The sequence below is a fragment of the Carassius carassius genome, chromosome 6 (genome assembly GCF_963082965.1).
Source record: "Carassius carassius chromosome 6, fCarCar2.1, whole genome shotgun sequence".
Lineage (NCBI taxonomy): Eukaryota > Metazoa > Chordata > Actinopteri > Cypriniformes > Cyprinidae > Carassius > Carassius carassius.
The window spans coordinates 33,546,650-33,570,577 of record NC_081760.1 but is presented as its reverse complement, the minus strand read 5'-3'; the positions used below and the strand labels follow the sequence as shown (position 1 = coordinate 33,570,577).

Below are 23,928 nucleotides of genomic sequence, written 5' to 3'. Positions count from 1 at the left end.
CCTGATAACAGGACAGGACGGGGTCGTGAATGGACAGCCATGGGTATCCTAGGATGACTTCATGCTTAGGTGAATTAACGACATAGAAGGATATGGACTCCTGGTGAAATAACCACACTTGCAAGGTCAGTATCTTAGTTTGTTGAGTTATTCCAGATCCGATATCTGTGTCATTGATGGCTTTGATCTTGATGGGTGGGTTACATGGTTGGACGGGTAAGTTATACTTTGTGACGATATCTTAATGAATGAGATTTAATGCAGCTCCGGAATCAATCATTGCTGTTAATGAGATGGACGGCTCTTCAGTTTTCAAGGTAAGGGGAAGTTTGAAGGATTGATTATTAGGTATAGCCAAGTGTTCCATATTTACCAGAATGGGTTTCAGGGCCTTGTGTGGACATCTCTGGCAACGATGGCCTGATTCACCGCAGTATCGCCGTGCTCGTTCACTTTCAGAAAGTTTGGTATAGTTGACTTGCATGGGTTCTTCGGGCATTATAGTTTTATTTACAGTCGTGGCAACAGGCGGTATTTCCTTCATATACTTTCCTCGCGGAGTCTGTCTCATCAAATTATCCATCCTAATGGCAAGTGTGACGAAGTCAGTAAACGATGAATTTTCTCCTTTACATACGAGCTCTGCCTGGAGATCCGTGTTGAGGCTTCTCTGGAATACGGCTTTCAGGGAAACGTCATTCCACCCACTCTGAGCAGCGAGGGTGTGAAACAAGATGGCGTACTCGGCGGCTGTTCTGTTTCCTTGCGACATTTGTAGAAGTTGAGTTGATATATCCTTGCCCCCTGCGGGATATTCAAACACTTCTTGAAGTTGTTGCAGGAAATAGTCAAAGGATCGTCTGAATCTCATGTCAGTATCCCAAACAGCTGCAGCCCAGTCAATCGCCTTCCCAGACAACAAGGACATCATGACAGCACATTTCTTTTCATCAGAATTAAACTTGTCCTCCTGATTGTCGAAATAAATCTTTACTTGACGAACAAAGCCTCGACATCTATCAGCAGACCCATCAAATTTATCTGGTAGAGCAAAACTCACCACTCTAGGCGTTGTTGATGGAAGTGACTGGATGTAGATCGTCAAGTTGACGTCAACTGCTGGATTCAGTTGAGGCGAAGTATTCTGTAACGAAGAGGCTGAGGCAGAATGTGAATCCATTTGCAGGAGTTTATTAAAGGAAGATCGTACAATCAGAGTCGTGTTACCAGGCAATGTGTCAATACCGTAAGGGCAGTCCGATCTTTCAACATACACAGGGGTTATCCAGTAGGCAGAGACGAGTAGGCAGGCGAACAGGTCAAACACAAACATCAGTCCAATCAAGCAATATATCCAAAGGGGCAATCCAAGAGACGTGAACGAGATAACAGGCAGAATCGTGATCAAACAGGCAGTCAGAATACTCACAAGGAAAACGCTCGGTAAGGCAGGTTAACTGGCAATACTTCGCAGTGAAGTGACATGCTAGCACATGTTAAATAGTCCCAAACAGGAAATGACTGTAGAAGCAGAGGGAGTGGTAAACAGTCAATACTCCGGTGAGGGCTCCCTCTGCTGGCGTGGCGTTACAATTTGTCACAATCAAATTTTTTACAACAAGAAAACAGCTTGAAGAAACAGTGCATCACTTATCTAGTCATAAACAGTAGTATTCAACTCCAGATTTTTGTCAACTGAAAAAAAAGAGATGTAAATTATAAAGCAGGGTATTTGTTTTAAGGATTGGCTTTTTGTTGTTGTTAAAGGGGTAGGTTAGAGATGACAACCCAACATTTCAATTTGATCTAAAACTATTTGATAAATAGTAAAATTAATGAAATAGTGAACCCTGGTAGTGAGCAGAAATTTCACATGTTTTGCAGAGCTCTGAAACATTTATGAATCTTCTTTTTTTAATTGATGCTTTGCAATGCATATTAAACCTAATTTCAGAAAATTAGGATTCGTTACAGCATACAGTTTCTAAAATTTTCAGAAATTAGATTTATTTATACATCCTAAAGTGAACCCAAGTATCGGCTTTAAAAAGTTTATTTTTAAAATGATTTTATAATCCAGGCTCAGAAAGTAAAACTGATTGATTTCTGCAAGTTTGGGCCTCTTGACCATTAGTGATTAATGTCTAAACTTTTTGATTGTATCCTCTTTGTCCTCTACTTATGCAGTCATTTCATATGAAAAATAAGATCAATTTTCAGAAAGGGCACAGTCTCGAATACTGTGATGGATACATTAACTGTGATGGACAGAAATGAGAAAATAAGGCTCGCAGACACAACCCAGGTACATCCATTTAGAAGCGAAAACCTCATAAAAGGCTCTTTCTTGCCACTAGACGTATACTCTGAGCACAGTGTGCACTTTAAGAGTGGAGTGTGACATTGGCATCCAAAGAGGCGCCCCCACCCCCCTGAGGGATATCTCCCAATTTGCATTAGTAACATCTTGATTTGCTGTAACATGAAATTGGGCTTCTGTAATGTTCAATTAACCCACCAGTTCAGGTTGTAATTAAAAGCTCACATCTCCCACCGTGCAATAAAAAAGGGAGCAGGAAGAAAAATTGATCGCAAGGAAAAAAACAGGGAGAGAGATAAAATATAAACTGCCGTCTCATCATGTTTTCATCAGTTATGACCTTGGCAATCATGGCTCCTGGGTTCAGGATATCTTTGGAGAGGTGCCACCATATCCATAAGTTGAAAGTTAATGGGGGAGCATCAGCTGTTCTGTTCCTCTGATGTTGCCTTTCCCAGCTGCTGTACGTGAGTCAGAAAGCTTCCCTCTTACATCACGCAATCTTTACAAGACCACTTGCTTTAAAGGGATTATTTTATGAGAGGAATTATGCAACAATTATGCTAACTAGAGGGCCCTCTTATTCTGAAGTTTTTGCTTACAGGCTTGAAATTCATAATAGTCACAAGTTTTTGTTTATAGGCTTAAAATTCATAATAGTCACACTTGTGCTCGCCACGGCGGCACATATACTAAAATTGAATTGATACAGAGAAGATTAGCATGGCCCTTGCGACAGGATGACACGAAAATCCATGAAGCGCTCCATCTTTTTGGGGGCAGCTGTGGCCTAATGGTTAGAGAGCCAGACTAGTTACCAGAAGGTTGCTGGTTTGAGTCTCGGTGCTGGCAGGAGTTGTAGGTGGGAGGGAGTGAATGAACACATTCTCCTACACCCTCAATTACCACGGCTGAAGTGCCCTTGGGCAAGGCACTGAGCCCCCAGTTGCTCCCCGGGCGCTGGATCTATAGCTGCCCACTGCTCCAGGTGTGTGTTCACAGTGTGTTCACTTCTCACTGGTGTGTGTGTGTGCACCTGGACGGGTTAAATACAGAGCACCAATTCCGAGTATGGTCTACCATACTTGGCAAATGTCACGACTTTCACTTTCACTTTCTTTCAAGTGTGAGCTTTTTTCTGTGATTACTATATGCTGCATTTCACTTTCACTTCCACAGAAAGTGCTAGGCAGAAATATCCCAGTTCAATGATGTACAGTAGTATATTGCTAGCATGCAAATAAAAAAAAGTGTTTTTTATATGAGCTGTTTACTAACTAGCAGAGTTTGAGCAAGATGGTCAGAAACTCATCCACTGACTACTCTAAAAGAAAATGAGAAAAACTCAGAATGAATCAAGAACACAGTTGGCCAGAGTGATTCCTTCATAAACCAGTTGTCGCTGAAGTTAAATGTATCAGAAGGGTAATGCATTTTATTTATTGCTCTCTACAACATCGGACATGTAATGATAATTGATATCATTAGCTTTTGGCTTGACTACTTTATCAAATAGCTAATACTGTGTTGCTTATGTTACATCATCATCTCAGACAACTACCTTCTGAAAAACAACTTTCTTAGGTAGAAATGCTTTGGACATTAGCTAATGATATGGAAATCCCTACCTCACAAGTTGACAGTAGCGGTCACAAGTTTGATGGTAAAGCATTTTTGAGACTTTCTTTGCTGCACTATAGTTTTGTGGAGAAAATGCTCAGCAGTGGTGTTGACTGATGAATCTGCACATGGATTGTCTTTAAACATATTAAAAACACCAGATAGACATGTAAACAACATTAAATACTTGATTTGCACAACAGGGGGTCTTAGAAAAAATAGATAAATTATACTGCATGACCTCTGTGGGCTTCCGAATGTTTAGAATCAGCCGTTATTTCTTCCGTTCCATTGGGTGCCACTGTGAACTTCAGTTCTCGGTCCTGTTCTAGCATGCAGATTACACAGCACTGCATGCACTGCGTGCGTGCACAAGATTACTCTCAGCTCCAGTTCCATACTGAAAATCAATGGACATGGAGAGCTGGAGCACTGCTCATTCATTTAGCTCCTGATTTAGAAATTCTTCAACTTTATTCAGCTATTTTTTTTTTTTGCATTATTCTTTTTTTTTCTTATCTTGTGGCCTGCACAGGAACAACACTAGAAGTGTGCGACCATACATTAGTTATGACCATGAGCTTGTATTTACTCCTTCTTCGACAAGGATGGTAAATGAAAGCTGTCTTTTAAACTTCCATTTAGACAACCTGAGCTCATTACAAAAATGTCTCTACTTACAAAAGTCTAAAAAAAACATACACGATTCCTTGCACAATACTATGTTATGACCTCAAAACACCTTTACCATAGTGAATGATTAGTGAAAATTTTCATCACATAACCAACTCCATATGAATGGCTTTTCTGACATAGTAAAATTGCTCGGTAGCTCACCTGGTACAACATTGCACTTGCTATGCAGAACATTCTCATAATAAAAGAACTCAAAGACTTGTAGAAGGAATCAAAAATGGTATGGTTGCTTTAGTAATTGTGTTTTTATCTCATGTTTACTTGTTCAGTAAGTTAAGACTAGGGTTTAGCATAGGTTGTACGTTATTTTCAAATGTAATTAAGCATTTATGATTCCACTGACCAGACATTTAATTTCCAAGACCATGCCTTCACCTTACATTTTACTTTGTAAGACTTGTGAAAGATGCAAGAAGAACCATCATGTTTTGTCAAAATGTCATTGCATGTTTATTATTATTATTACTATTTTCTATGAGACTGGGTTGGTTTTATGATCATATATGCATTTATATATGCATTTATATAGGAACTATGGTTAATAGTACTGTTATATGTTTAAAGTAAATTAAAATGTGTTGTTTTTGAGATTGCAGAAGTGGCAACCATCATACTTAAATATGTTAAATAACATTCACATTTATGGTAATGTTTAATTCATGAACATTAATATGTAATATGAAATGTAATATGAAAGTTAGTATTTAATTAATTGGCCGCTCTTTTAATAAAAATTAAGAAAATTGTGAAGGCTGTGCTGAGGCTGAGCACCGACCCAAGAGCAGTGTTTTCCTCGTCTGCATTTTAATCGAAGCACTAAAAGGACAAACTGTTTAAATTCCTTGATCTAGCAAGAAACATTTGCTATGTCTAGATGCATTTGGTAATTATCGTGCAAAAGTCTAAGTTTCAATGATGCAATGTTTTATTCATCACAGACCCATGGCTTGGAATATATTTAGCAGTTCAGCTCCTTAGAGAGAGAGAGAGAGAGAGAGAGAGAGAGAGAGAAAGAGAGAGGCTCTTATTAAAAGCACAGTGGGAAGGCTTCTACCTGAAGCTGTGGCCTTTTGCATTGCCCATAACCAGCTTTCTCTACTTATACCAAGACTGATATCAGAGAGTCAACAAAAAGGCAGACTCTGGCATAACCTCTATAACACCTTCCAGCCTCATTTACATAGGACTTTTAAAACAAGCCTAGTCAGCCTTGTTTGTGGCATGGGGTTTTGTTTGCAGGCACAGAGGCGAACACCTCTAATTTCACCTCTTTCACACATAAACAACATAACACAACACAACACATTCAAACTTTTTTAAATGCCATAGCCCTGTTGTGTCACTGCTTGTTTTTAATGTGCCCCTTTTGTAAATTGGACATAAAGTCAGTTTTAGTAAGCTCATAAAATCACAACATTTAGCTGACTAATATATTACTGTGAAAAAAGTTTTTTTTTTTTTTTTTTACACTTTTACAAATCAATTTGTTTGCAGATTTGTACAAAACAATTACTTCTATTCTATTCTATTCTATTCTATTCTATTCTATTCTTTGTTAATATAGAGTATGTCCCTGGAATTAATGACAGTATGCTGAAAATTCTGTGTTGCAGAAAGCAAACAATAAAGTAGAATATATGTACCATAAATATTTAACTACTCACATAAACAAACATATTAACACACAATGTCATTATTTTCAGTAGTATGATATTTGCATTCAGTGTAAACAGCTTCGGGTTCAACAACTGCTTAAACATACATTACATTTTCTTTTTGTTTAATAATACATGAAGAATGTGGACTGCTCCCTTGGGCACGAGTGTCACACCCAGGGGCTGGCTATGCTTTAACTAAGCCACACCCCTTCTCAACTTCCACCTCGAGGAGGTCCCCAAACCCGACCCAATGGCCAAACAACACGAGAACAAGTAAGTGATAAAACAATCTTTATTTAAATATTTAAAAATAGCTTGGGGAATAGGGAAGGGGCAATTAAAACTAAACTCTGACTCGGCCCTCCAGATGGGCTATGGCCGGGAAGAGGTCAGGGAGCAAGGGGGCCACGGGGATCCGGGGCGTAGGACTCGGGCCCCGGCCTGAGTCTTAGGTATCCGTAGCGCCCTCCTTCTTCCTCCTCTTCGCTGAATACAGCTCACGGTAAGTACTGGTTCACACAGTTCGTTCTCGAGGTGCTCACTCTCTTTCTCTTCCTCCACAGGCAACGGGCTCTTTCTCTTTCTCCACAGGCAACGGCTGGGACACACAGGCACAGTTAATTCAGCTTGGTTTTGCTCTCACCTCTTCGCTGATTACAGCTCACAGTAAGTACTGGTTCACACAGTTCGTTCCTTGGGTGCTCACTCGCTTTCTCTTTCTCCACAGGCAACGGCTGGGACACACAGGCACAGTTAGTTCAGCTTGGTTCTGCTCTCACCTCTTCGCTGATTACAGCTCACAGTAAGTACTGGTTCACACAGTTCGTTCCTTGGGTGCTCACTCGCTTTCTCTTTCTCCACAGGCAGCGGCGTAAGTACAGGTTTCCTCAGTCTCTCCTCGTGTTACCCACTCTCTCTCCTTTTCTCTCCACAGGTATCAACTTGGGCACAATAGCACAGTTAGTTTGCTTTGAATGGCTCTCACCTCTGGGCTGGACACAGCGTACTGTAAGTACAGGGTTCGCTCTATTCCTCCTCGTGTTATTCACTCTCTCTCTCCTTTTCTCTCCACAGGTATCAACTTGGGCACAATAGCACAGTTAGTTTGCTTTGAATGGCTCTCACCTCTGGGCTGGACACAGCGTACTGTAAGTACAGGGTTCGCTCTATTCCTCCTCGTGTTATTCACCTCTCTCTCCTTTTCTCTCCACAGGTATCAACTTGGGCACAATAGCACAGTTAGTTTGCTTTAAATGGCTCTCACCTCTGGGCTGGACACAGCGTACTGTAAGTACAGGGTTCGCTCTATTCCTCCTCGTGTTATTCCCTCTCTCTCCTTTTCTCTCCACAGATATCAACTTGGGCACAATAGCACCGTTAGTTTGCTTTGAATGGCTCTCACCTCTGGGCTGAACACAGCGCACTGTAAGTACAGGTTTCCTCTGTTTCTCCTTGTGTTACTCACTCTCTTTCCTTTCCTCTCCACAGGTATCAACTTGGACACAAAACACAGTTACTCTGCTTTGGATGGCTTTCACCTCTGGGCTGGACACAGCGTACCGTGCTATCTCCGGAGATCTGAAGCACGCTCACAACATATACTGTACTGAACTAGGCTAGGACCAGCAATCTCCTTGTCCTCCCACGCCGAAGTGCGTGAAGGCGGGGGTTTATCTGACAGGACACACGGCAATACACAGCAGCCCACAGCAATATACAGCACCACGTCAAAATTATAGGTTTTCACAGCACGAAGACTCACCCACCACACTCAGTGTACGGAAAGGACACCCGTCTTCCTTCACTTCGCTTGGTTCGGATCTGGCGATGGAATATGCGGCCTAGCTAGTGATGTCGTCGTTGTGACTACTTCAATAAGTATTCCTTCGGCTCTCCCACCACACTATATTAGGGGTAGGGCCGCCCTCCTCCTCCTGGAGAGATCTACACAACGCCAGGTCAATATACAGGGCACTTTCGACTGGCTCTTAGTACTCACATCAATGCCACTTCCAATCCCCTTTTTCACGTCGTCTCAGTTCGCCGTATAATCTGTTCACTTCTCAACCTTTAAGGTTCGCGATGTCTTCACAATCATACAATTCCAGCCTGAGGGAGAGAGAGAGTTAGACAGCTACCAGCAGCGTACCAAGACGGGCACAACCCAGTGCTTCACACACACCAAAAAGAGCTTCCCAGACTGGGAAATAACTTGGCCTTAAGTACTGCCTTGTCCAGCGTATCCTCCAATCACCAACCGCTGTCCCTAACTAGGCACAGGTGCATCGAATTCCCTGATTTTCCTTCTTACGGCGCCACCGGAAGTTCCGGTGTTCTGTTTTTCCGGTCCGGGCGGAAACGCTTCCGGGCGGAACCAAACTTCCCGAATTTTGGTTCCGCCCCTAAAGATCGTCACCTTGTGACATCCTCCCCCGCCAATCCGTTCTAGTCCCTAGAACGTCCTCGGGCTGTCCACTCCCCATAGCGGGCAGGGGGTCGGCCTCGGTTCTCTCGCTGGGATCGTCTCACTGGTGAATCGGGCTCAGCTTGTTCAGGGGCTGCTTCTGGTTCTCTCGGGGCGATCGGGGGTGGTGCCACCACGGGTCTCCCTGGTACCACAGCCCAACCTTCAATCCAGGGGGCCGCTGGTACAGGTTCCGTGGGGACTTCTTCCACGGCTTCAGGGTAGTTAGGGCATGGGCGAATCATGTTCCGGTGCACCACACGGTCGGGGCCTGACTTCCCTTCTGGCCGGATGGTATAGACCGGCTGCCCCGGCCTCTGCTGCCGGCAGACTACATAAGGGGTGGCCTCCCAACGGTCACTCAGTTTCCCCTTCCCCTGCCGCCAATTATCTCTCACCAACACCCTCTCTCCTGGCAGTAGAGGGGCTTCTCTAGCAGTCCGATCATACAACCGCTTACTTTTCTCTCCTGCCGTCTGTATCCTTTTCGACACCTGCTCGTAGGCGAAATGCAAGCGCTGGTGATGGCGCCCCACCCACTCCGTTACACTTGCTTCCTCTTGGTCGGCTATCACTCCTAGGACCAGGTCAGTAGGCATTCGTATGTGTCTGCCAAACATCAGGTAAGTGGGAGCGTAACCCGTAGTACTATGTATACTGTTGTTATAGGCCTGTAGGAGGTTTGGCAAGGCACTCACCCAATCGTCCTGCCGTTGTTGGTCCAAGGTCCCCAGCAGCCCCAATAGGGTCTGATTGAATCTCTCACAGCCGCCGTTCCCCTGAGGATGATACGAAGTGGTGTGAGTTTTCGTGCAACCGTACAACTGGCATAGTTCTCTAATTACCCTGGACTCAAAGTTGGCTCCTTGATCGGAGTGCAGAAACTCCGGGCATCCGAACGTCTGGAAGACGGCCCGCCATAAAACTGTAGCGGTGGTGGTTGCAGTCTGGTCGAGGGTGGGGATAGCCCAAGCGTACTTTGTGAACAAATCCGTTATTACCAAGATGTTCTGGTAGCGATCTCGTGGTCGGCCCAGTGTCAAGAAGTCCATAGCCATGATATGAAGGGGGGCCTTCGCATGGATGGGTACCATTGGCGCTCGGACCTCCCGTCTGGACTTAAACAATATGCATCTCGGGCAAGCTTGAATTAGGGCGTGCACCGATGCCTCTAGCCCGGGCCAAAAGAAGAATCTCCTAAGCAGGGACACGGTCCTCTCCTGTCCCTGATGCCCCAACTGGTTGTGGTACGCCGAAACTAAAGCCGTTACCTCATCTGCGGGTACCACGATCTGGCGTACTTCTTCGCCCAACTTCGGGTCACTGACCCTTCTGCACAAAACGCCATCTCTCAGCTCCAGCCTGTCCCATTGCCCCAGCAGCCTCCTCCCAGTATCCGTCTGGGCTAACCTCTCCGCTGGCGTCAGCCGTCGGCCCTGTTCCAGCCATTCTCTTACCAGCCGCACATCTTGATCCCTGGCCTGTCTCTCCCTCCACCGACGGGGATCCCATCCCCAGTTCTCAGGCACGGCCTCTTGTCTGCTGCCTGGTGCCTCTACTGCTCCTACCATATAGCCCTCCTCCGGGCTGGCCCCTCCGGGGCTTTCCGCTTCGGGCAGCCTTGAGAGGACGTCCGCGTTCGTGTGTTCACGCCCTGGTCGGTACTGTAGTTGATAGTCAAAGTTGGCCAGTTGGGCCACCCACCGCTGCTCCACGGCTCCCAGCTTCGCCGTCTGTAAGTGTACTAATGGGTTATTGTCTGTAATGATCGTCACCTTGGCACCCCAGAGGTAGTCTTTAAATTTCTCACTTAGGGCCCACTTCAACGCCAGCAGCTCCAATTTGAAAGAACTATAGTTCGCATCGTTCCTCTCGGCTGGGTGGAGGCTCCGGCTGGCGTACGCGATGACCCTCTCAACTCCGTCCTGCCGTTGAGCCAACACCGCTCCCAGCCCGAGATTGCTGGCATCTGTATACAAAAGGAATGGTTTTGTGAAATCTGCGTATGCCAAGATAGGGGCCTGTAGCAGCTCCTGCTTCAATGTCTGGAACGCCGACTCACAATTTGCATCCCAGTCTACGTTGGGCGACCCCCGGCCCCGGTTACGACCTGTGCCAACCAGCAACTGATTAAGGGGTTTAGCAATTTTTGAAAAGTCCTTTATGAAACGCCTATAGTATCCCACAAATCCTAAAAAGGATCGCACTTGCCTCACTGTCCTCGGGGCCTTCCAGTCCTTCACGGCCGATACCTTTCCAGGATCTACGGACACTCCAGCCGCACTGACCACGTGGCCCAGAAAGTTGACTTCTCTCCGTAGTAAGTGACACTTATTGGGCTGTAGTTTCAATCCGTACTTCTCCATGGCCCGAAAGACTTCCTCGAGGTGCCTCAGGTGTGAATCAAAATCTGGGGAGTAGACAATCACATCATCCAGGTAAACTAATACTGACTCCATTAACTGACCTCCCAAGCACCGCTGGATCAGCCGCTGGAAGGTGGCCGGAGCGTTACAGAGCCCGAAAGGCATCCGGTCCCATTCAAATAGTCCAAACGGGGTTGTAAAGGCAGTCTTCTCCCGGTCTGCTTCGGCCACCTGCACCTGCCAGTAGCCACTGGCCAAATCTAGGGTAGAGTACCATGCCGACTGCGTGAGGCTGGCAAGCGAATCTTCGATCCGTGGCAAAGGGAAAGCGTCTTTCTTAGTCACGAGGTTCAGCTTACGGTAGTCCACGCAAAATCTCCAAGCCCCCGTCTTCTTTTGCACCAGCACTATGGGGGCCGCCCACGGGCTGCTGCTTTCCCTAACAACTCCTTGCTTCAGCATGCCTTGCAGGAGTGTACGTACCTCGGTATACAAAGTGGGCGGAATTGGGCGATACCTCTCCCGGCTGGGCCCTGCATCCCCGGTAGGTATATGATGTTGTACCACCTGGGTGCATCCGTAGTCTTCGTCGTGGGTGGCGAACACATGCTGCCATCTCCGAAGGAGGGCCTGTAACTTCTGTGTCTGTGCTTGCTCTAAATCCTCCCCTTGTAACGACTCACCCGCCAGGTGGCTCGGCACACTCCTCTCCATACCACCCCATGGGGTGTCTACTTGTGTCAGGGCCACCTCGATGACAGTGGGGCACACCTGACGAAAACTAATATCCCTCTCTTCCCTTACTTGGTGGGATGTAACCGTTGTCAGACGGGCTAATCGTTGGTGCCGATGTAGTTGCACCGCGTATGGATGTACATTCCGTATCCTCACGGGGACTCTCCCCCGCCGGACCGTCGATAATCCTCGTGCCACTTCCACTTGTGGACAATCCACATGGGGCTCCACCAGCACCCACTCTTCTGGGCCCGCTCTTCGGGGCGGTACTCGCGCCCACACAACAGCCTCACTTTTTGCGGGGACAGACAAAGCAAAACGACACATCACTCTTCCTACCTCTTCCTGTTCCCTGCGGACTTGGCTCATTTGCACCCTTCGACAGTCAGCTACCACACACTCCCACTTGGGCCTCTCTGCAGGTGGTATCTTCGATACGGGCCTAGCCCGAAATAGCTCTTCCCAGCAATCAGCGAGGACATTCATGCCCAACAGGGCTCGATGTACACCCAGACAATGGTCTTGCACGATAATCACACCTTTCTGGGGGACCATCACTCCGTGAACCTCTAGGTCCGTCAATCGGTAGCCAATATATGGGATGTCGAGGCCGTTTGCGCCCTTCAGAGTAAGCCAGGGGGCCTCCGCCCCTGGTGCCCCTTGTTTCCCAAACACTTCTTCGGATAAACTCTCAGCAAACAACGTCACTTGGGAGCCTGTGTCTACCAGGCATTGAATCTCCTTGCCGCACACTCTCACCTTCGCCACGGGGCTACGCCCAATCATCTGGCTCCTAGAGCCATATCCTCTTCCAGGGTCTTCTCGAGGGGTCCCGGCCACACGACCCACAGTGGCCGGCCGACCTAAAAACCCCCTTCTGACGCCCTGCGGGGCCCACACTGACGGCTATAGTGACCTGGTTTGCCACAGCGGTTACAGATGGGTCGCCCTTGCTCGTCCCATTCGAAACGGGGCCGGTTAAAGTGGTTCGGGCGCCTGAACGGCTCCCGGCCTCCCTCTGAGTACACTCGGTCTCGGGGCGCCGGCCGTGGTTCCTCCCGCGCCCGTCCTTGGCGCAATTCTCCTACGAGGGCTTTAGACAGTTCAGACATCTGATCGCGGACATCTTTCAAAAGTTCAGCCTTCAGTGCTTGCTTCCAGTCAGGGCCTCCGGGTTGTGCTGGTGCTACTTCACTGACAACCGCACACACTGGGGAACCACTCACCTCAGTCTCATCACCTTCCAGGGCCAGTGCCTCTTTCTTCAGATCTTCGAACGTAAGACCCGGGTCCCTTCGAAACTGGATACGTAGGCTCTGTCTCACCGGACCCTCCTTCAACCCCAGAAGAAACTGGTCCCGCAATAGAGTCTCTCCATCTCCCAACCCGTGGTCCCGACGGGTCTGTAGTCGGGCGAATTGCTCTCGCAACCTCAGGGCGAAAGCTCTAATCGGTTGGCGGGGGCCCTGCTTACAATTGAAGAACTGGGAGCGAAGGACAGCTACGGGGGTGTGGTCACCATACTGTTCAGTGAGGAACTGGAACACGGTTTGGGCGTTAGCTCTAACGGCTTCGGGGGCGGCATGCACCTCTCGCCGCGCTTCTCCATCCAGGGAGTTTAACACAAATTGAAGCCGCTGGGCTGCACTAAGGCCCTGTAGGTCGGCCAAGTACTCTAGTTGAGCCTTCCATTCAGACAATCGTACCTCGGATTCTGTCCCCCCATATTTTTGAATCCAGGGGCTCCCCATAAAAACGGGCATGGCACGGGGTTGGGCTGAAAGCCCCGCGTTGTCGGTCATTGGACGACCTTGGTTACTCAACTCGAGGTGGAAACCCTGCCGACTGCGCCAAATCTGTCACACCCAGGGGCTGGCTATGCTTTAACTAAGCCACACCCCTTCTCAACTTCCACCTCGAGGAGGTCCCCAAACCCGACCCAATGGCCAAACAACACGAGAACAAGTAAGTGATAAAACAATCTTTATTTAAATATTTAAAAATAGCTTGGGGAATAGGGAAGGGGCAATTAAAACTAAACTCTGACTCGGCCCTCCAGATGGGCTATGGCCGGGAAGAGGTCAGGGAGCAAGGGGGCCACGGGGATCCGGGGCGTAGGACTCGGGCCCCGGCCTGAGTCTTAGGTATCCGTAGCGCCCTCCTTCTTCCTCCTCTTCGCTGAATACAGCTCACGGTAAGTACTGGTTCACACAGTTCGTTCTCGAGGTGCTCACTCTCTTTCTCTTCCTCCACAGGCAACGGGCTCTTTCTCTTTCTCCACAGGCAACGGCTGGGACACACAGGCACAGTTAATTCAGCTTGGTTTTGCTCTCACCTCTTCGCTGATTACAGCTCACAGTAAGTACTGGTTCACACAGTTCGTTCCTTGGGTGCTCACTCGCTTTCTCTTTCTCCACAGGCAACGGCTGGGACACACAGGCACAGTTAGTTCAGCTTGGTTCTGCTCTCACCTCTTCGCTGATTACAGCTCACAGTAAGTACTGGTTCACACAGTTCGTTCCTTGGGTGCTCACTCGCTTTCTCTTTCTCCACAGGCAGCGGCGTAAGTACAGGTTTCCTCAGTCTCTCCTCGTGTTACCCACTCTCTCTCCTTTTCTCTCCACAGGTATCAACTTGGGCACAATAGCACAGTTAGTTTGCTTTGAATGGCTCTCACCTCTGGGCTGGACACAGCGTACTGTAAGTACAGGGTTCGCTCTATTCCTCCTCGTGTTATTCACTCTCTCTCTCCTTTTCTCTCCACAGGTATCAACTTGGGCACAATAGCACAGTTAGTTTGCTTTGAATGGCTCTCACCTCTGGGCTGGACACAGCGTACTGTAAGTACAGGGTTCGCTCTATTCCTCCTCGTGTTATTCACCTCTCTCTCCTTTTCTCTCCACAGGTATCAACTTGGGCACAATAGCACAGTTAGTTTGCTTTAAATGGCTCTCACCTCTGGGCTGGACACAGCGTACTGTAAGTACAGGGTTCGCTCTATTCCTCCTCGTGTTATTCCCTCTCTCTCCTTTTCTCTCCACAGATATCAACTTGGGCACAATAGCACCGTTAGTTTGCTTTGAATGGCTCTCACCTCTGGGCTGAACACAGCGCACTGTAAGTACAGGTTTCCTCTGTTTCTCCTTGTGTTACTCACTCTCTTTCCTTTCCTCTCCACAGGTATCAACTTGGACACAAAACACAGTTACTCTGCTTTGGATGGCTTTCACCTCTGGGCTGGACACAGCGTACCGTGCTATCTCCGGAGATCTGAAGCACGCTCACAACATATACTGTACTGAACTAGGCTAGGACCAGCAATCTCCTTGTCCTCCCACGCCGAAGTGCGTGAAGGCGGGGGTTTATCTGACAGGACACACGGCAATACACAGCAGCCCACAGCAATATACAGCACCACGTCAAAATTATAGGTTTTCACAGCACGAAGACTCACCCACCACACTCAGTGTACGGAAAGGACACCCGTCTTCCTTCACTTCGCTTGGTTCGGATCTGGCGATGGAATATGCGGCCTAGCTAGTGATGTCGTCGTTGTGACTACTTCAATAAGTATTCCTTCGGCTCTCCCACCACACTATATTAGGGGTAGGGCCGCCCTCCTCCTCCTGGAGAGATCTACACAACGCCAGGTCAATATACAGGGCACTTTCGACTGGCTCTTAGTACTCACATCAATGCCACTTCCAATCCCCTTTTTCACGTCGTCTCAGTTCGCCGTATAATCTGTTCACTTCTCAACCTTTAAGGTTCGCGATGTCTTCACAATCATACAATTCCAGCCTGAGGGAGAGAGAGAGTTAGACAGCTACCAGCAGCGTACCAAGACGGGCACAACCCAGTGCTTCACACACACCAAAAAGAGCTTCCCAGACTGGGAAATAACTTGGCCTTAAGTACTGCCTTGTCCAGCGTATCCTCCAATCACCAACCGCTGTCCCTAACTAGGCACAGGTGCATCGAATTCCCTGATTTTCCTTCTTACGGCGCCACCGGAAGTTCCGGTGTTCTGTTTTTCCGGTCCGGGCGGAAACGCTTCCGGGCGGAACCAAACTTCCCGAATTTTGGTTCCGCCCCTAAAGATCGTCACCTTGTGACACGAGCACATATCAAATCACCGCCTCGCTGCTTAAGACTTTGAAACTTTAAGACTCTGGAAGGTTTTTTTTTGTTGTATTTGTTTTTGTTTTTGTGTCATTAGCCAATCTGCATTGATATGATGTAATTTTCTGGCTCCAGGGTGACTAGTCACATGGCATTTACAGATCATTGATTGGTAGATTTGAAATGTCATACTTAGCCATCAAATAATTTTCATCAAATCATCATCTTAATTTTTTGCATAATTTTGTAGATTTAGTATAAAATATTGAAATATTATTATAATTTCCATTATATATATATATATATATATATATATATATATATATTCTATTTAAATACATTTTAGAATATGCTGAATTTTCAGCAGTCATTACTCCTGTCTTTAGTGTCACATGATCCTTCAGAAATCATTCTGATATAAAGCTCAAGAAACATTTGTTATTATTATATTATTATGTTATTATTATTATTATTATTTGGAAACTTGTGCTGCTAAATATTTTGGTTGAAACCATGATTTATTATTTGATTAATAGAAACTTCAAAAGAGCAATTATTTTGAACAACGTAACAGTCTTTACTGTCCCGTCAATTGAATGGATGCCTCTCTGCTGCTAAATCTCCTCGTTTTGTTCTTTATTCTTTTTTTTTTTCTTTTTTTTAGACAAATTTATAGTTTGTGTAGTGCTCATCAGACTTCACCTCCCCGTCTGCCTGTCTTCCTGAGTTTCACAGTCTCTTTCCTGATTTCTCTCTTTGTCTCTACCTTTCTCTCTATTCTGTTTGTGCTCATTTCAGCGTATAGTAGCAGCCTTAAAGTGCTCTGTCTCCATTGGTAAGCCTCTGGCAAGCTTCCTGGGCCTATTCTCCCTGACACAGACCCCTTAAAAAGGCTCCTTTTATAGAGAGGCTGGGGAGATGCAGACAGGACTGGCTGGAGGTTGGGTGTGTGTCTGTGTGTTTTTGTGCTAGAAAGAGAGTGAGAGAAATGCAGAGCCAAAGCATCAGAGACACGGTTAGATGAATATGTAAGATGGCGTTCCCCAAATAGCATGTCAAATGAAATGTAAACAAATCAAAATATGAAAATATTAAGTAATGACGTATTTTGTGTGCATGACAACCGTGGTGGAACCAGTGCAGCCATTTTATTCAGGATTCAGTTCCAACTGATACTAACAACTGATATCTGATTAGTATTAAAGGGACAGTCCATCCAAAAATGGTTACTCTGCCATGAGTTACCCACCCTCATGTCAATATGTCAAATCTGTATGCATTTATTTTTTTTCTTCTTCTGCAGAACACAGAAGAAGATGTTGATAACTAAACCATTTTGATTCATATAGACATGTTTTTTGTCCATGCTGTGTAAGTCACTGCACTCTCAGAAATGTGTGATGTCATAATAATATCAGACATCCCAAGTCTCCCGGAAGTTCCGGGAGCCTCCCGCATATTGAAAGCGGCTCCCTGAGACCCGCCAATTAGGTAAAATCTCCCGGAATCTAGACCGAGCGAGCAAAAGCACGCATGCGAAACAGATAATGTGTTTCAAACCGTGTAGCGCACGCACGGCGGAGAGGGAGAGGGAGCGAGAGACCTTGCGTGTGTGTGCTAATGTGCGTGTGTGTGAAGCGCATGTAAGACAGAGAGCATCCTGATTGGCCTGTTTCTGCAAATCAACCAATCAATTGTCAGTGTGGGCGGGCTTTTATCTCTTGTCCTGAACAAAATTAATCAGTTATGTCTATCTAGAAACAGGAGCACCATTGCAGAGGGAGAGTGCCACAAAACAAAAAAAGTATTAGACACATTTTACGGCAGACTACACGAAAGTGTACTACTGTCTTATAGGTGTCAAACATAATGACAGTCTGGCTCAAGCATTGCCCATGGGGGGTTATTGCAAAAGGCATGTTGAGATGAGTTGACAAGTTTAATTTCATCTGCATATTATTCAGGTTAGTTGCCAAGGCTACATGAAAACAACCAACTCCTTAGACCTGTTTAAAGTTGCAATGGAAAATAAATAAAAGCAGTTTACATAAATTGTATAAGCAGATTATATAAATAGTAAAAGTAACATATTTAAACATAATTAAAGAATAATTACATAGGCCTATAGCTTATAGAAATAATATTTTATGCTTTTATATCTGTTAGGGACCACAACATGTTAGGGAGGCTAAGCGCAGGGAAGGCTGCGCCAATATATCTCAGTTCTCCCATTCAGATAGGCAAAGTCTCACTAAGAAGGTGACTACAGCTGAGATGTATTTTCTTCCTTTTGGGGGTGGGGGGTGATACCTCCCTGAAATGACTTTTTGCAGGTTGGGATGTCTGTAATATGTACATATTGACTAGTGATAGATATATTTCAATGGTCCTAATATTCAATATTTTTCATATTTCTACCTTAATTATGAAATGGCTGCTTGCTTCAGAACTTTTTTATATATAGAAACTGGGGAGTGTTGATATAGTAATACCCACTATTAATTTGTTTGCTTACAAAAGTTCCAAGAACTGTATGGTCTGGGGAGGGGAAAATAGAAAAACTAAAAATTATTTGTGTTTTTATCATTTGACTTTCGATTATTTTAATATATTAATAATCATTTATTAGAAAAAGCCCCCTAGAAGTTTGCTGAGGCCCCTTGGTTGAGTTGTTGTATGCTGTATTGATGATCGTAACACATTTACACAAGGTTGTGTGTGATGTAAGTCAGTGTAAGATCTCACATCTTTATTACAGAACAGTGGTGAAGCCATTTTAGACAGCTGTTATGAGGTCGCTTGCAATTAACATTCAACTCCAACTGGCATTCTAAAAAGTAAAAGTGAGCACATGTGGCGTTCTCGATAATTACCCATTAGGCTTTGGGCTAGTTTATTTGATTTAGTGTCATTAGTGGCTATATGAGGAGCTTTAGTGTTAGAGTCAGATTATGAGTCATTGTGTTCACACTGAGCATGTGTTTAGGTAAAGATTCCGATTTAGATTTTAAATAAAGCCATCATAACTGGGTTTTCCACCTGTCTAAATTTAGTTCTCTGTGTCATTCACATACACTTGTTGTTATAAACAGGTTATACTGTGTTGATGTGTTTGAAATACATGAAGGTCCCCCCTCATGAAATCTTTCTTCTTCGTTGCTATGGTTTCAGGGGCTTGACTTAATTTTTCACTGACAGTGCATTCATTTTAGGGCCTGCGTAACTACCTCAGAGGCTTCTGGTGAGATGTACATATGCACTAGGCCATCTGTTTATACATAAATACTTTTATCGCATTACATTAAACACTATTTATTCAACCTTCAACATCTCAACTTGTTCCTGTTGCCGTAGGCATAGGCATAATAGCTATTGATGTATTCTTCCTTTGACAAACTTTATTCTTATTTGTTTTTCCAGAATGGACTGATTGCAAACTATTTTAGAAGAAATTCTTAAAATTTCAGAGATGTCTTATAACTTTTTTATTTATTTATTTATTTATTTTTTTCTCAGGGTCAGGATTTGGGGTTTGGAATATCGATGTTTACAATACAACATCTTCCAGAGTTTTGCTGCTTAAAGCATTAAAAAGTTGTTAAAAACCAGATGTGAACATAAATGAGATGAAATGAAATGAGATGAGATGACGATTCAAGCCGAACAACAGTTCAGTTATCAGTGGAGAACAACAGCTGGTAATTTGGATGAGAATATTTGTTCTTCAGACAAATAATTGTCAGAGAATCGTGAACATGATGGATTTGAGCAGGGTTGTGCAGAAATCCACATGATCTGACTATTTAAATTGTGTTTTCTTTTTTCTTTTTCTTTTTTATAGAACAGAATAGAATAGTCTCTGCTAACTGACAGACTTCACTGGGATAGAAAGATCACACCTCTCTGTGACAGCTCTAAACTCGAGAGGAGTCGAAAAAGTCTGCAGTGAAGTGATCTGCAGTTGTTTAGCTCATCAGAAAACTATGGAATCAGAAAAACACTTTGCTTGTGTATAATTTTGCTCGAGTTTGCTGAGATCCAAAATGTTTACAATATTTGGACATGCATTAAAGTTGTACTATTTTCCATTTATTTTGATAAAAAGCTTTCTCTGTAAAAAGCTTTACAGTAGTAATAATAAATATATCAACCATCTGCATCTAAACATGTTAACCCTAACCCTGAACTCTACCAGATATGTATTATTATGTCAATATACCCCAACAGCAGTTTTTTATTAAACCCAAAATATCATATTTTTACATATTATTCATATTAAACTGTTGATTTAATTACCTTAAACAAAAATGAAAATCACTAACAAGACCTGTGTCTCAAGATGTAAGGACAGATTTCCCAAACAGGGCAAATTAGCAAGAGAACACAATCACATAAAAGCGCGATGGAAGTGGAAAGTTCTGTGATTGTTCTACTGACAAGGCACATATTAGAGAACACAGACGCAGCTGGATCATTTCCATAATGTACAACACAATCTACAAAGAGCAGTGCAAGGGTCTCACGATTCATGCAAATACTCTCCTCACAGAAATGTTTTGTATGTATGGGAAAGTCCTCAAATGCATATGCAATCCATGCCTTTTCAGTGCTAAATTATCACTGCGTGCCATTAGCCAATCCTGACAGTAGACACTTGTTAGCAACCACAATGGAAAGTGCTAAAATGCTAACTCATTTAAAATAAATCACTCTTTCTGTAGATAATGGCGTTTACTGCTCAATCCTGGCAGTAGAGTCTTGCATGCTGCTAAGCTAATGGCGTTAATGAGCATATAAATAGCACACACAAGTACTGGATACATTCTTAATGAGAGTTTAAATAAGTTTTAAATATGAAATATGATATATAAGTTTATTTATAATCTACAAACAACTGTCATCATCCACCATGTTGTATACATCACTGTCCAACTGCCTTCTCTGCTAAGTAAACCTATGATTCTGCCATTTGTTAAAACAAGGTATTTTATGAAATTTATGATTTTTTGTGAACGTGCCAGTAAATTATGTTTCTGTAGGCAGCTCACTAGGTTTTGGAACACTGCAAGCTTTGCTCTTATAGTACCCTGTCAAATACTTGTTGGACCTGGACGGTAGAATTAAAATGGATGAGATTTGGACAGATGATATGAATGGTCTACATCCCCACAGTAATTGCATCTAAATGGAATGCAAGCCTGCTAGAAGCAAGATCTGCTGAGTTCTGACCTTGTGTTTTACCGTGGTCATCGAGAAATAATGGGATACCTGCTATGCGCCGGTCACATCTGAGTCTTAGCGAAATGGCACCTAATACAACTCCATCAGAGGAATTTCACAGAGCGGAGAAATGTGCCGTCGTGGCATGGAAGCAAATGGATTCAAAAAGGGCAAAAGAGAAGGGAGGTGTTTTGGGGGCATAGAGCTTGCCTGTGCATCTTTACCATGGATTGTGTGCTTTAAATGCATTCACAGGATAGTCAAGCGTATTTTCTAATATGCAGAGCACAATCTTTCTGGTCCGACTACTCGATATCTCAATCCTGGTAAAAAATGGCTGGGTCACTAATAGGGCAGTGCAATATAGTTACAGTGCTGGGTCAGGTTTTTTGAGGACAGTGATTTTGTATTGATAACTTACATAGTATAACACCGGCTACTGTATCTACCAGACTGCATTTGAATGGTAGCTCAGTCTGATTTAGTGAGCTCTGATGCTCAAGGATACATTATCTATATTGATCGCATCAATGTATATGGCAGTCACTCAAAAGAAGCATTATCATAATAAAAAAAAAGTGTAAGAAAATAAAAAAAATAAAAAATAAACCTTTTAAAGTCCAGAGCTCTGTCACAGATCCAAGATCATCCAGTTGCATAGATCGTCACAAAATGCAGACATAAATGGGTTTTTAAGTGCAGTACAAGTACATGTCAACAAATTATGCCATAAAACTCTGCTTTATGAATGCTGAGATGACAATCATCCAGTTTATCTCTCATTGCAATGCGCTATGTCATTGTTGGGTCAAACAGGAAATAATTAAGCAGAGTGGATCTTCTGATGATAATAAATTCATTACGTTATGTAAAGGTACGGCATTCGAAATGACTGTCAGAGAACTGTTCATGATAGGATTCCTTCTATTTATGTCTTTTCATTTGTCTGTGCTTTAGATGGGTAGTAATTGGTCCCGATTTTATGTTATTCCTTGCATACCGAGAAATCTGTTCATTATTTCTTTCCCCTGGAGATTAATTTAGAGAACAATGTGCAGAAATTTCATATCAGGGTCACAAGGTTAATATTGGGAAATATATGCTTAAGGATATCCAATCCAAAATGAGCCTGGACTTGATCTCCCCACTTACACTCAATATACAGGAAATATAGCAGCACTGATTTCAGATCAGCACAGAAAGCTGCCAGTTTAGTTTAGCAATGCTTACCCTGATTTAGTCCTGGATTAATACATTCACACACACACACACACACACACACACACAAAAACTTAACTCTGTAATGCTACTGTTTAAAAATTTGGGGTCAGTACAATGTTTTTTTCTGAAAAGAATTAATACCTATTCAGCGAGCATGCTTTAAATTGATCAAATGTGACTGTAAAGACCAGAGATGGGCACTCAAGTTAGTGACTCAGACTCAAGTTGCACTCGAGTCACATTTTAATTGACTACAGACTCAACCTAAAATGACTTTAGACCTGACTCGACTCGACAAGGACTTCTGAGTATTTTAAACACAGCTCGAGTCTTTCATCCTTAACTAATAGTTGGAATTTACTTGTATTTAAAAAAGGTTTTATTATATCTGCGTCACCCATTTCCTTGTTGATGTACAGTAAATGGGCCTCTTATCTTAGTATTTGATGACGTATGTCCGTGTATTGTGCGTGCATTCTGAAATGTCAGAAGCCAAGGATATATAACATGATGATTAATCACAAATATTCAGCCTTGCATCACAGGAATAAAGCCAATGTTTATATATATATATATATATATATATATATATATATATATACAGTACAGACCAAAAGTTTGGAAACATTACTATTTTTAATGTTTTTGAAAGAAGTTTCTTCTGCTCATCAAGCCTGCATTTATTTGATCAAAAATACAGAAATAAAAACAGTAATATTGTGAAATATTATTACAATTTAAAATAATGGTTTTCTATTTGAATATACTTAAAAAAAATAATTTATTCCTGTGATGCAAAGCTGAATTTTCAGCATCATTACTCCAGCCTTCAGTGTAACATCCAGTCTATCACATGATCATTTAGAAATCATTCTAATATTCTGATTTATTATGAGTGTTGGAAACAGTTCTGCTGTCTAATATATTTGATGAATAAAAGGTTAAAAAGAACTGCATTTATTCAAAATAAAAAAAAATTCTAATAATATATATTCTTATAATATATTTTCTTGACTATCACTTTTTATCAATTTAACACATCCTTGCTGAATAAAAGTATTGATTTTATTTAAAAAAAGAAAGAAAAAAAATTACTGACCCCAAATTACTGACCAGTAGTGTATATTGTTATTACAAAATATTTATATTTTAAAAACATAGCTTCATTTTTTCTAAAGGATCATGTGATAATGATCCTAAAAATTCAGCTTTGCATCACAGAAATAAATGATAATTTAAAGTATAATAAATTTAAAAACAATTATTTTAAATTGTAATAATATATCACAATATTAATTTTTTTTTCTGTATTTTTGATCAAATAAATGCAGGCTTGATGAGCAGAAGAAACTTATTTCAAAAACATCAAAATAGTAATGTTTCCAAACTTTTGGTCTGTACTGTATATATATATATATATATATATATATATATAAATCAAAAATGGAAATAATAATATAAAAATATATCAAATAAAAATATTAAAAAGCTATTGAAATTATTATA

At 43.3% G+C, this 23,928-nt stretch overlaps 1 protein-coding gene and 1 non-coding gene across 4 annotated transcripts in view; both read left to right on the top strand.

Moving 5' to 3' along the window:
- The window catches only part of LOC132142692 (VPS10 domain-containing receptor SorCS1-like), a 167,412-nt gene that overhangs the window by 40,354 nt on the left and 103,130 nt on the right, over positions 1-23,928 (top strand). The gene's annotated exons all lie outside the window — the stretch shown is intronic.
- On the top strand, positions 2,989-3,095 carry LOC132142932 (U6 spliceosomal RNA). The gene has a single exon (XR_009434124.1). It is a non-coding gene; the product is annotated as a U6 spliceosomal RNA (small nuclear RNA).